Source organism: Eleutherodactylus coqui, chromosome 2 (assembly GCF_035609145.1).
Source record: "Eleutherodactylus coqui strain aEleCoq1 chromosome 2, aEleCoq1.hap1, whole genome shotgun sequence".
NCBI classification, from domain to species: Eukaryota; Metazoa; Chordata; class Amphibia; order Anura; family Eleutherodactylidae; genus Eleutherodactylus; species Eleutherodactylus coqui.
The window spans coordinates 142,877,663-142,890,957 of record NC_089838.1 but is presented as its reverse complement, the minus strand read 5'-3'; the positions used below and the strand labels follow the sequence as shown (position 1 = coordinate 142,890,957).

Here is a 13,295-nt window from a genome sequence, read left to right as displayed (position 1 = left end):
GTAATGAGCAAAGTTACACAGTATGTATGTAAAAAATAAATTGTTCCTGAAGTTACTCAAAGAATCAACTAAGCAAATGTAATTAAGGAATGGTTGGATAGAATTAAGAGGGGCTAGTCATGAAACATACCGTGAGAGTGATGAAGTCTTCACAAATTCTTACAGAAATAATATGCCACCATCAGAGGATATTCTAGAAGAGATGAGAATAAGAGTTAGTGTAATGTACTGTAACAGTCTGTAAAAGATTACAAAGCAAACAGACAGACATTGGGCGATGTTTGTTAAATGTAATAGTTAAAGAAATAAAGATAAAAAATGTAGAAAGTGGTCAGCCAGTGTGTACACATAATAAAGAATTCATAGAGCTCATACTCACCTCTCCCCGCTCATCCCTGACCATCAGCTCCAGTTTCCATTGTTGCTATTATCTTTTTGCCTGCCCTGTCTCCAAACAAGCTGCTGCAGCCAATGACAGCACTCAGTGATTGTCACGGAGATCTGTCATTGGTTGCAGCAGCAGGTTTATGGGACTTTGCAGGCTGCATTCAGTCTGTAAACAAACACATTGGAGACCAGAGCTATCAGCTGGATACAAGCAGGGAGCTGACTAGGAGCTCTATGAGGTCTTTATTATGTGTGCATACTGTGGGACCCCTTTCTAAAAAAAAACTTTTATCTCAGGACAACCCCTTAAATGAAAATGTAGGCTTGACAGTCTGAAAATGTGCCAAATTTATCTCAGTGGCTAATGCTGGATGATAAAATTAGTTAATTTTAGACAGTTTTGCCTAGCTTTACACCACCTATTGGTTAGCTTAGTCACACTAATACTTTGAGTCAAAATGTTGGTGTACATTGTCACATATTAGGACACCCATTTTCCAAAAAGTTATGCTCCCATGTAAAGGGAGCCCACAAAAGTGTCTAAAGCACTATAAATATGGTGCAAGGCATGTATACCATTTTTTTTCTTTTTTTAATGAAGGTTAAGCCAGAATTCTGGCATATTTAGCTTGCTAGAGCTATCCTGCCAAAATTAATCCAAGGTCACAATGACAATTTATTCAGAAAGCATACCAGAAAAACTACTAAAGACCTATATGAGTTTGCAGTAACAGACTGGGCAGGAATTTGTGAGTAACAAAATGGGAACTGCTGCTATTAAAGTTTAATGTTTATGCTTGCTTCATAGCCGGCTCAAGGTTGACTCCCCCCCCCCCCCCATCCTTCCAAGGTCAGTAAAAAAAGAGTACCCAGTTTGCTGGGGGCAGAGGTGTAACTTGAAGCTCCTAGGCCCCAATGCAAAACCTGTAATGAGGCCCCCAACTATAATGTTTTATTCATAGTACTAGGCTCCCTGTATGGAGAAGCGAGGCCTTATGCCCCCCAAGGCTCCTGGGCCTGGGTGCAACTGCATCCCCTATAGTTATGCCAGTGCTGGTGGGGGTGGGGGTGGGAAATGACTTGGGAAGGCAATGGCAAACCACTCCGGTAAAAATAATCTGCCAAGAAGACGTCACGATGTGATGTCACCCTAGGAGTCAGTAATGGCTCGGTGCTTGCAGTAGGGGACTTTATCTTTACTTTACCATATATGCAATAATACAGGATGATCTTCAAACATTTGGGATAATGTTTTATAGGTAAATTAGATAACATTTTATAAATATCATACCAACAGACACATTTAATGGTGGAAATGTGACATTATGGATGGTTTAATGCTTTATTACTAAAGGACCCTAAATTCTTCAACATATTAGAAAATTCTTAATGACAAAAGCTCGTATATGCAGCCAAGGCAAGGATCCACAATACAAATGCAAGTAGCCTAAATAAGTGGAGAGATATCTATTTGAAGAAAGGTTGCTGAAGATGGTGCAACCAGTAAATCAGTTCAAGATGTCATATGTGTGAGTAGCCATTGTAATAGTTTTTGTTTTAAAGAACAGAAATCAATGTGTTAATATGCAATGCAAGGGAGCATCAGGGATAGGTCAAATGATTTTTCACATAACCTTAGAGAATGAAAGACAGGAACAACCATTTATGTTAAGCCTGACTGTATTTGTAATTAGAAAAGTATTTTATTTGTATTTATTTGATTCTACAGTGCTCTACATAGATTGCCATCATTCACACTGGGCCCTGTCCCCATGGGGGCTCACAATCCATATCTGGCTATTAGTATGTTTTTGGAGTGGGGGAAGAAACCAGAGTGCCTGGAAGAAACTCATGTAGACAAGGAGAAAATACAAACCTAATGCAGATGTTGTCCTTGGTCAGATTTAAACCCAGGATCCCACAACTCCATGGCATACGTGCTAATCACTGAGCCACAACGCTGCCCATGTTAATAATGTGTAATATGTAAAGCAAAAGAAATGCCGTAATATCTTGACCTCTGCATAATGATCAGTAAAACAGTAATGATCATTTTTGTATTACAGGACTTGAAGTTTATGGCATGAAATACATTTAATCTAAATGTGTTGTAGATTGCTCTGAATAATGTCCCTGTACCGAAAGGTATAAGTAGTTATATTTGTGGTGAATAGATTGTAAACTGCTCAAAATGGTGTATGGTACATTGCCATTGCCTAAAAAGCAAGTAGTTTGGTATAGTTTTACTCAGTAGAACATAATGTTATTTCTCTCAGTAAGGCCTCATGTCCACTGGCAAAATTGAATTGCGGATTCCGCATTCAATTTTTGCCCATAGGGATCCATTAGCCATCCGCAGGCAATTAAATTGTAATTTGCACCCGCGGATGGCATTTTAATGGATTTGCATTTTCTCCTGCACGTGAGAGAAAACGCAGCATGCCCCATTTTCTGCGGGTCTCCCGCGTGGACAGCTCCCGCAGGTTTCCATAGAAGCCTATGGAAGCCGTCCGGTGCCGCGGTACACCCACAGCTGAATTTCTATCTCTACGCTGCCGGCATGCCGAGCGCATCCGCCAGGCACAGAGAAAGAAAATCCGTCCGCGATGGACAGGAACCCGCAGCGTCTGGACAGGTAAGAAAATTCTATTTTTAGGCCTCATGTCCGTGGGAAAAGAGGGTCCCACTGCTGGATTCTGCATGGAGAATCCGCGTGGGCCCGAATTTCCTAGTGGACATGAGCCCTTAGAGAAACTAAAAAATAAAACAACATAATCGTGTAAATATGATACATTTTAATGGTTCACAAAAATAAATAATTTTACAGCAAGTTTTCGAGACAATTTATTTCCCTTCAGCAAACATGTTTTAAGAAGATATCTGAATGAAACATACATATACATACATGAAAGACAATACAGCAAAGGGATGGCATGAGTAATTGGCATTCCAAAAAAACTGTATAACGGATGAGCTTGGAGAGTGAATCCTTAAGTAGTCCATGGATATATCAAAGTGGGTTCAGATATCTTGTGCCCCTGCTATCTCTGGGCAAGATTTCTCAGGCGTTGTAACCTGCCAGAAATCCTTGGGATGGATTCAGTTCTGTGTTCAAAGTATCAAATATTTTTATAAATTAGTATTCCCACTCCCTCCTGTCTCTGTGGGATTTGAAACTACGTTTTAGTATAACAACCCTTATATGTTCTATGTTGTGCCCTTGCCTAGAAAAATGTTCAGCCACAGGTAAAGAATAGTCTTTTTGTCTTTAATTGCGATGAGATTTCACCTTAGCTTTAGGTTTTTGTCAACTTTTCCAAAACAGAGAAAAGAAAGAAAATTGCAAACCTCTGTAACCTACAATCCACAGCTAGAGGTACTAAGGAAAACTGCATCACAGCCTACACAAGGATGACTACTTGAAAGCAATATTCCCAGACCCTCCTCTGCCATGTTATAGACAACCTCCAAACCTGAAACTTTATGATCAATAATTAATTGCCCACTGACACACAAAAAGGAACTTATTCCTGCAATGTAAAGGGCTGCAAATCTGCTCACGTACAACAACCACAGACAAGATACAGGTCACCAAGACAGAGCAGGACTATATGATTCCTAGGATATTAGCATGCTCTAAATTTAATGTTGTGTACCTGATCCTATGCACTAAATGTCTTATTGGCGCTCCTTATGTTGGAAACAGAACAAAAACCTAAAGGGAATCTATCACCAAATTTTCGCACTGATTGCCATTATATGTCTGCTGTATGGATCTGTGCAGGAGTTTTGGAAAAACGTACATTTCATTAGTACTGTGTTTTCCCCGCGCTGGTTTCCGGCGCTGCGCCAGCCTGCAGTGTTATCCTCAGCGTTGACACAGCACTCTTTTCCTAGTGTCGGGGCTTTGAATACTCCACCTTCAGCAAGCAAGTGCTGTGATTGCTTCACAAGTGCTGTTGCTCAGCCAATCAGAGCTGGCACTCGATGAACCAATCACAGCCATTCACTGATGTCATTCACTGAATGGCTGTGAATGATCAAGCGCAGGCTCCAATTTGCTGAGCCATGACGCTCGTGAGCCAATCACAGCAATTGCTTGCTGGAGGCGGGGTATTCAAAGCCCTGTCACCAGAAAGAGAGTGCTGTGTGAACAGTGAGAACACGGCAGCCTGCTGCAGCACCGGAGACCAGTGTGAGGTACTCAGACGCTGCTGGCTAAGTGAGTATTGCTGTTTTTTTTCATGTAGTTTAGCTAGGACTTATTTTTAGGGGAGGGCTTATATTTCAAGCCCCCACCCCCAAAAATATGGGTAGGGCTTATTTTGGGGGAAACATGGTAGTAGCAACACAAAGTACTAGTCCTTGATATTCATGAGCTGCAGGCTTGTCACACCCACCCCACCCTGCAAGCACTGACTGGCAGCTCTCTCACTATGCACAGTAATAGGCAGACAGCAGTTAAACAGTGTCTGGAGGGTAGAGTAGGTTGGATTGGCATGCAGTTCTTGAATATCCAGGACTACTTCATAGTGGGAGACCTGCACTAAAATAGAGCATGCTGCGGGTGTTTTCCCACACACGCAATCCGCGCCTCAGGGGAAAATGACATCCGCAGGTATTCAACTACCTGCGGGTGTCCAATGCATCCCTATCGGGCGCGGATCACGCGTGCGGGAGAAACGCTGCGGATTTTAAATGTTATTTTGCCGTGGACACGAGGCCTAACTTTCTCCCAAACTACTCTACAGATCCAGACAGCAAACACATCAATGTAAGCAGCCTGCATGCCACTACCTTATGCTGCCCTCAGAGAGGGGTGCAAAAAGATGGTGACAGAGTCTCTTGAAAGCAAGGTTGGGGGCTCATCATCGCACAATTAAAGACAAAAACTTTCATTTACCTGTGGCTGAACATTTTTCTAGCCAAGGACACAATACAGAGCATATGAGGGGCATCATATTAAAATACAAATTTATAAAAATCTTTGATACTTTGGACACATGACCGAATCTATTCATAGGATTTATGACAGGTTGCAACATGTAAGAAATCTGGTCAAGGCATAGAGAGGGCACCAGGTCTTTAAATCCACATCAGGGTAGAAAAAGATAAAGAGTTCACACTCTGTGGACTAATTAAGGATTTATTCACCAAATTCATTCTGTTATTCTGTTTTTTGGAAGGTCAATTTCTCAGACCTTGTCTCTGCTGTTTTGTGTATATGTAATGTGTGTTTCTTCAATTATTTTGTAAAACATGCCTGCTGAAGCGACCTAAGTAGTCTTGAAGAGCTGGATTTCTTTTTATTAGTCATTAAAAGGTTTCATATCTACAACATTATTTGGTTTCTCTTACTGTGAGCAATAACATTGCCACTGCCTGACATGACTAACAGTTGGACTATAATACCAATCTTAAAAACATTATTCATATCTGCAGAGTGTCAGAAATAGAAGAGAAGAAGCTCCATAGCAAATCGTATCGCCTATTATAGAAGGGCCTTGTGTTTGCTTTCCCCCTCCACACCCTTTCCATAGCTTTCAGGACAATCATTCACCACTAGCTAGCTAACAGTGCAGTTCTTCAGGTCAGGGTAGTCCTACACAGGTTCTCCCACTCACAAGGGTTCGGACTAACCAGGGCAAGGAGGGCTGTCTTTTAGGGCTCCAAAGCAGCCACTATGGCTGTATCTATGGTATCTATGCCCTTTCCTCTGGATAAATTCATCATATTCAAAAAAGCCAAGGCACCAAGCCTATTTTAGTAGATTGTGTTATACACTGCTGAACATAAAGTGTTAATGTATGTTAAATTGGTAATGTTTAGGCCAATCAAGGTCTTTTTGGCTTAAAAACTGGTTAAAATGTTTTATGGCAGGCAGGGAGGCTTTTCTCAGGCGTCAAGTTGCCAGGGGAACCCATTGGTATATTGCAATCATGCGGTAAGAAAAAAAAAAAAAAATAGAGCCCACCCTTTATAGCTGGACCCCACAGCCAGGTGATGATAATAGACGGAGCCCAAACCAGAAAAAAACATCAACTTCAGCGGATAACAAGGCAAATGTAAAAAAGAGGTAGGTAGGCTTCTACGTCTAAAATCTTTTATTTTCAGGGAAAAGACATCATGAAAGACAAGTTGCCAAGGAGCTGGACGTGTTTCGGCTAGTCCTGCAGCCTTTTTTAATAGCTGTGTCAACATAGGCTGCAGGACTAGCCGAAACACATCCAGCTCCTTGACAACTTGTTTTTCATGAGGTCTTTTTCCTGAAAATAAAAGTATATTTTAGATGTAAAGGCCTACCTCTTTTTTACATTTGTACATTGCAATCCCACTGTGAGGTGCCGATAGGTGACAGAAGGATTCCCTTCCCACCGTCATCTGCTTACATGCCACAGTTGCTTGTGGCATGTAAGGGTTAAACTGCCAGGATCTGAGGTTTCTCTGCATCTGGCAGACAGAGCAGGACCTGGCTGTCAATAGTCAGCTAAACCATTGCTTTAAAAAGATATAAGTGCAGGTTAAAAGCCTATTAGTGAGGTCAGTAAAAAGGCGCATTGGCCGTCACTAAGGGATTAAATAAAATATGAATAGTATGCAGACACAGTGTGTATTTATTGTCCAAGATCTGATCATTTGCCTTTACCCACAAACATTTACAATACAATCCGTGACCACAGCGGAAATTCCTATCACACACAATAACTTTCAAAGTGTGACAAAAGGAAATGATACAAAGCCAAATTGCTAGAAATCAAACCTTCTATATAAATGTATTTTATTCTAACACGTTCCACCTCCATTAGCAAAATGTCAAATAGAGTATTGATTAAACCACATTGAAGGATCATTTATTCTACCACCTGGTATTGGGTATCGCTCTACATCCTTTCCAGCTTACATTAAGCTATCCATTTCTATTAACTTAGTAGTACTATGTTTTTAAGAAGGATTTGTAAACCGGGAGTTTGATTGCTTGCATATTCACAACATAACACCTTTTATTTTTATGCACAAAAATGAAATGCACGGTCTGAATTTGGAACTTGTGTTTTCACAGCCTGAAGCTCCAACATCACAGGCTGTTCCAATTAAGATTGCTGAGTTGCTTAGATTTTATGCATGGAATTGTACTTGAACTAAAGCATAAAATACATCAAGAAAATATGCTTTTTTTGTCAGGTGCACATCAGAATTCATTGACGGAATGCACGTAATATGGATGTAGAAAAATGTACCTCTTCGATTTCATATCATAAATTTCTCCATCATGGCAACACTTTTCAATAGGCCCTATTATGGCATATGGGTGACAAGGGAAAAGTTTCCTCTTCCAAAAAAACATTTATGGCTAGAGAAGAAAGCCACTAAGAAAGAGCAGACCAGGTTTATCCTGATGTTATAGAATATGGCTGGATGAACCGGGAGCCAGGTACTTACTAGTAATAACTGTGAATTGTGCCTGATAGACTCAGACGCAACTCGCATCGGGCAGCACATGATCACCAGTTTGTGTGCTGTCTGATATACATGAACATAACACATTGACATGCATTGGCATATCATAGTTCTCGTCTATGGAAAGGACTAGAATAGGACATACCCATTGGTCCGTGTGTATAGCCTCATAGGCTATAATGGGGCTGTGTGCTGACCGTGAACTTGCATAGAGAGTACACAGTACCAAAATATACTAGTGTGTACCTATGTTTAGAAAAAAAGATCTATGGAACTTACTAGTGTGCACCTAGCCTTACTTGAATGAGACTCAGCTGCAATAACCCATGGTCAAGAAAGCCACTGTGTGTTTCTAGGCTTATACAACCCTTTTAAAATAATAAAAATACATTTTGTTAAATTAAACTTATTCCGCAACGCTTTCAAGTAATTTATTCATTACCTCCCGCCAAGCTGGGTACTCATTTTACCGACCTCAGAAGAACGGAGGGCTGAGTCAACTTTGAGCCGGCTACCTGAACCATGCGGGGATTGAACTTGCAACCTTCATGTTGTGAGCTTAGGACTGCATTTCTGCTGCGTTAGCACTCTGTGCCACATGTAGAATATGGTTAAATAATTAACTATACACAACATCCAGCATAGGATGATCAGATCTAGAATTTTATTTCCATGTCACCATTTTCAGGACATTTATTATAGTTTTTGTCCTTACACTAGTAAGGTCTACCTAGAATCTCTGATTTTGATCTGTAATGGTTTTTCATTTGAACATTACTTCAGCAAGAGTACTTGAAGCATTTCTTTATTTAGGCTGAACATAAAATGACTAGTCAGATAAGAGTGATGAAGAAGAATGACCAATAAAGCAAAGCATTAATGAAAAAGACCATCTGAATAAGATTTTGAGATCAGTAAATAAGTTATCTAAACATATGGAGGTCTTTGTGTGAGATCAAACCAATCGCTGTGAGTGATGAGACAGGATAATAATGCCTGTGCCCCTTTATCTTTCTGTATATTAGGTCATGCGTAGAATTGCTAGGGAACATACTGTTCTTTTCTCTGTAATATCATAAAAGCAAAAAATGTGTTCTATGCCTGTACTTTTGCTTTACATAATGCATCTTCTGTACATCCAAAGCCCAACTTTGAATAGCACTTTGGTGGCCCCTCTTCCATCAACAATGTCTCATACACTACTTAGGGATCTCTTCACAAAGGAGGTGCCCTGAATATGCACCATTGCATTTTTGCTAATATGAAGAACCTAAACAAAAGGCACTGATTCTACCTGGCTACCTAAGCAAGGACCATGTTTAACCCTTTACCACTGCAGCCAGACTATGAACATTAAAAAGTCCTATGGTATGAAGAATTGTAATTGCAGAGGAGTATGTTTTGAAAAATCTCTGTCCAATGTTCTAAATCCTGGAGAATGAAAAGTTTTATAACAGCCAAATTTGCTGCAAATCTCAAACTGGCAAATTGATTCCATCATTTCTAACTATGATCAGCCATCATATTCTAGTAATATATAAAAATAGGAAAATGAATGGAAGCTGTTCAAGACCCAAAGTATTATTTTCCGTTTAAAGGAAATGTATCACCTATTCTGTATTTCTTTTGCTAACAAAAAACAAATTCAATTAGTTGACATTGGCTGAATGACTTATTAAATATTCTTAAAGAGAATATATCACATACTTTTTTTTGTTACCCATTTTAATTTTCTGATTGTGAATTGTTTATCCTGTTGTCTGTACATGACTATGGGTCAGTCACCTTGCCTTGTGATGCTGCTGCACAGATACGTAGCTACTGTAAAACCTAAGAACCTGTATTCTGGAGAGGATTCATTAATTTCTATGGGACACTGTCCTAGGCATGCTCTGTAACATGTGCAGAGGTCACTGTGCAGGGATGAAGAGGAGGTGAGCTGTGTCCCTCACCTATTGCGAATAATGGATTCTGTGTTGTCTATGTATGGTTGTTACCCTTCATTATAATCCTGCTTGTAATGATAATGAGGTAACTACAGAAAAGTGATCTTGTAAGATCAAGAAGAGCCAACCTATGAAGAGGTTGGTGGTGTGAGGTTTGTGCAAAAACAGCAAGGTTTCAAGATATAGATAGTGATACGGAAACTAAAAATAATTAAAAAAAAATCAACAAAAAAATCTTAAAGTGTTTTTTTGTGTGTGTGAAATACTATTTATGACTTATGCTTATGATAGGCCCAACAATAGTTGATTGGTAGGGGCCAAGCTCAGGACCCTGGCCGATCAGCTGATTGGGCGCCTGCTGTTAGTGCCAAAGCACACTGGGGTACAGAATGGAAGCAGATGTCTCTGACCTGTGTATTGGTTATGGCAGATGTAACAGTTATTGATTTTAATGAGATCTGCATCTACAATTACCAGCGCCAGCCACTACAGTTAGAGCTAATTGCTTCAGCTCCATATCTTGTTGTGGTGCTGACAGCGGGCGATCAGCTGATCGACTGGGTTCCTGAACAGTAGACCCCCACTTGATCAACTATTGATGACCTATAGGTCATCAATAGTATTTGTCTAGAAAACCCCTTTATGTTTAAAGGTAATTTTCTGTTGACATATTCCCTTTAAGGACTGGCATGATTTGTATGTGCTAATAGTTTTAGAACAACGACAACCATGAAAAGTAGTGATAAGCGCACGCATCACTGTAGGTGCTCATTTTTCATCCTTTTCCCTCTGAAGCAGCAAATATCCGTCTCTGTTACTACAAGTGTTCTCATTATTTAACCCAAATACTGGGGTTTATCAAAATAACATGAGTGTTTGTTCTACTCATATTCTGTTTGTGTTATGGATTCAGAAGGCTCTTGCATTATAATGATGTAACTTGCAAGTGACAAGAGACTGCAAAGCCAACAGGACTTCCTGATCTTGGCGCACAACACTATTTACATAACAATACAGCTTTGTTGATTTACTTTGACGATTGAATTTCTTTTAACAAGTGCTATTTCTTGAAGTTGTTGGTGGCAAACAAACCATCGACCGTAGAACAAATTCTCGTGAGTATATTTAGGAATAGCTTCTCTTAGATACAGAATCACATTTAAAACAAGTAGGTGCCTTGGAGACCTATAGCCAAGTGATTAGGAAGGTATCTGTAAAACATGAATGTCTTGGAATAATAAAAGTAGAGACAGTGCTTTGTATGGGCTGACCGTGAGGAAATAGACAAGTTTTGTTCAACTATTTAATATAGTAGAACTGCCAAGGGAGTCATTTATGATTCCTTCAGCAGTTGAAAAGCAGTGCAATAAAAAATGACAGCGGTTCTAGTGTTAAGGGAGCACAAAAACATGCAGGAACGCTACCAGATTTTGCAGCCTTATTTCGTAGAAATGCCATTTATGTTTTCATGTAAAACCAAAAAGTACATTTTCCTTTTTTATGGGATAAGGTGGCATTAGGTTATCTTTACTTAACCCTGGAAGGCTCTTGACTAGAGATGAGCGAGCCTACGCAGTAAGGCAGTTACTCAAGCGAGCATCGCTCTTCTCGAGTAACTGCTTAGTGATGGGAGTGGGGGCAAGAGAGAGATCTCTCACTCTTCCTCTTGCTCCGCTACCCCCGCTCACCCCCGGCAGCCCACCCGAGCCTGCTCGGATCACTAAGCATTTACTCGAGAAAAGCGATGCTAGCTCGAGTAACTGCCTTACCGAGTAGGCTCACTCATCTCTATTTTTGAGCATCGCTCTTCTCGAGTAACTGCTTAGTGATGGGAGTGGGGGCAAGAGAGAGATCTCTCACTCTTCCTCTTGCTCCGCTTCCCCCGCTCACCCCCGGCAGCCCACCCGAGCCTGCTCGGATCACTAAGCATTTACTCGAGAAAAGCGATGCTAGCTCGAGTAACTGCCTTACCGAGTAGGCTCACTCATCTCTATTTTTGACTCATGTGGACCCCCAACGCACAGTTAATTGTATTGCATGTTTCACAGCAAATGTGGTTTCAAAGGACCCGTTTCTTATCTATTTGTTATTTTCCGTTATTTTACCATTAACTGCTTGAGAATATTAGTAACACACATTATAAGTTATACTTGATCTCTTTTCTTGAAACTAGTGTTGCCAAGTAACACTGCACTGTTAATTTACTTTAAACATTTTTGGCATTTCCTTGTAACTGAAGAGTTTTCACTGCACACATTATTCTTACAATTATCACAGTTTTCTGCATATGTTTCTTTCTTGGGATCACATAGTTGGCGCCTTCTTTTCTTTGGTGTATTTGACGTAAAAACAGGTGAGCTTCCACTGGCATGAGGAGAAACAACATTTTCTATAGACTGAGTGATGTTTTTATGCAGCTCCTGTTTTGACCTCCTTCTGTTATCTTCCTGACCCAAACCTTTAGCTAGATCAATAAGGAAGATTTGTCTTCTGGCTTTCTTTTAATTTGCATTCCAGTCAGGATTCTTCATCAAAAAGAATACGTATGACGCGACTCCGCCTATATCAGTACAGTTCATGAATACTGTGAGTGGCCAACTCCTTGTTTTCTTTTAGAAGTGTAGGTGTATGCCATCTGATCAAGAGTATCAACACCTCCTTTTGTTTTATTGTAAGGAAGAATTATTTCTAATTTGCAAGAGTCTTCTGCAATACCATCAGAGGTGTGGTGCATTGTGGAGAGAAGCACGGCACTCTTTCCTGCTTTGTTCTCATAGGACACTAAGGAGTGGTCTCTCGCAAAATCGAAAAGAGAATTTATTATTGCCCTGCATTTGCTAGAAAAAAATTTCTTTGGTATGAAAATCTTGTTTTGACGTACTGTGCTAATCAGTATTAGGCCATTCTGCAGCAAATGGTCAGCAAGTTCCATTAATGTAATAAAATTGTCCATGATAATATTTCGATAGGTGCTGAAGTACCCTATAGCCAATGCATTCACCACCTGAAATGCAATTATTGTTTCCCTCACATTACCTTCTTTACCCAAGTAGGGCAAGCCTTTCAGTGGGTAGAAGTAGAGTCACACAGCCAGAGGATCTGTATTCCATATTTAGATGGCTTTAAACTCATGTACTGATGAAAGCAACAGTGACTTTGGAATAGGACCAATTGGTCATCAGTAGTCAGATTCACAACTGGACAGTAGTACCTTTAAAGATTGTAATTTATGTAGTCCCATATTTCACTAAAAGGCACAAATTTGTCTGTAGCACTTCAAACACTTCTTGACGACTTGTCATCAAATCTCAAAAAGTTAATTAAGTCTTCAAATCCTCCCTTACTCATCATGGCATGGAAAATTGGTGGACCATATTTCTAGCTCCACAGAATATGGCCATTTGAGAAATTACATTTCAAGTGACCTGTTCACGATCAGCAGGCCAATCAAAGCTCAAATTTCTACTGAATCGCATGTTTGCACAATGAAGATGAATTTTTTTC

The 13,295-nt window shown here is 40.1% G+C and overlaps 1 protein-coding gene across 2 annotated transcripts in view; it reads right to left on the bottom strand.

The window, feature by feature from the left end:
* SYT1 (synaptotagmin 1) overlaps positions 1–13,295 on the bottom strand; it is a 565,005-nt gene that overhangs the window by 528,239 nt on the left and 23,471 nt on the right. For both annotated transcript variants that reach the window (XM_066591696.1, XM_066591697.1), the window contains exon 2: positions 131–193. The gene's annotated coding sequence lies outside the window, so the exon portion shown is untranslated. The remainder of the gene's footprint in view (positions 1–130; positions 194–13,295) is intronic.